This window comes from Atta cephalotes (assembly GCF_000143395.1).
Source record: "Atta cephalotes unplaced genomic scaffold scaffold00005, whole genome shotgun sequence".
Classification (NCBI taxonomy): Eukaryota; Metazoa; Arthropoda; class Insecta; order Hymenoptera; family Formicidae; genus Atta; species Atta cephalotes.
The window spans coordinates 8,610,887-8,612,457 of NW_012130069.1; positions in this window are offsets into that span (position 1 = coordinate 8,610,887).

The window sequence follows — 1,571 nt, forward strand, 5'->3', positions numbered from 1 at the left end:
CACACACACACACACACACACACACACACACACACACACACACACACACACACACACACACACACACACACACACACACACACACACACACACACACACACACACACACACACACACACATATACGAGGACATATATGGATAGATATAGAATAATAAGCCGACTTATTAATTAGCCGAGCATAATTACTTAGTAACCACGAAATTTCTGATAACTATTGGTAATTGATGGACAGGAGGCCCACAGTCCGCGCAGGAGAATAATTCAGTGACTGGCTGATCCCAATAATGATTTGATGCACTCGAGTACAGATTAAAATTGGCGTGAATTGGGTTACTGACGCAAATTGGTTTCGATGCATTCGAGTATGTATATGCGAACTGGTGTGAACGGATTGATGCGAACTTATGTGTATTTTTCACTGACGTGAACTATACTGACGTGAACCGGTTTAGTTTGAACCGACTTTTATACTGACACTCTGCGCTTCCGCGGGATCTCTATTTATACTTCGAAAAAAAAGGGCATAATGTTCTTTGTCTAGGATGCAGTTGTTAGTTGCAGTGTCGTGCAAGATTTATGATTTTTATAAAATCCTATCGTTGTTTAAAGTACATCGTTAGAGAGATTTCAAGAAGGAAAGGAATGATTTACGTTTCTTTTTAAAGCGGCTAGATGGCTCCAGGTTGTTATTCTCGCGGAAAATGGCTAGGTAAACAGTTGGTTATTGTGTACAGCTAGTTTTGCGTACAAGATAACCATTGTCAGTTGCAAGTCTGATCTTAGATAACGCTAGCGTGGGAAATTGTCCTATGCTTTTTATGATTTTTGGTGTGACATGGCGCCTTTTTTTTTTAAATGAAATTGCTGGTCAGCCTCGGGCGATCAACTTGGATATTTATTATTGCGATTTAAGTACATTTAGGATAACAATTTAGGATTCACAATTTTGCCGCTTTTCAGCATTAATGTTGTTATTCTTTCCAAGTTGATTAGCGTTTATGAGTTTTCGCGGAAGTTGTCCGGTTCTTCTAGTTCTTTCAAACCGTTATCAGGGGACTCCACTTAAGTTTTACAGAATCTACGTCTACCGTATGCGACTAGAGTGGAGTCTTTTCTTTTAAAAGACTCGTGGCATCTACAGGACGTAACAGTAGATTAACGAGATCATTTTGAAACGATAATTCTAATACCAAAATATCAAGAGTATAATAGTTTTTGAAATATAATCACTTAAAATTAGCGAATTATACCTAAATTCATGCGCTTAATTACAATTGGATTTTTGTACATTTGAACGCGCGAACTTTAGGCGAAATGATTCGATAACTTTAAGTGCTTATAATTCAAAAATTATTAAATACTCAACATTTTGATATTATAATTTTTTCTTAAACTGATCTCAAGAATTTACTTTTAAACGCTGCTACAATCTTTACAGAATATCCTATATATTGAATAAGTACAAGATAATTTGTGTCTGATTTCAATCAATATTTTTATCGATATTATACGATGGCTATTCGTAATATATATATATATATATATATATATATATATATATATATATAT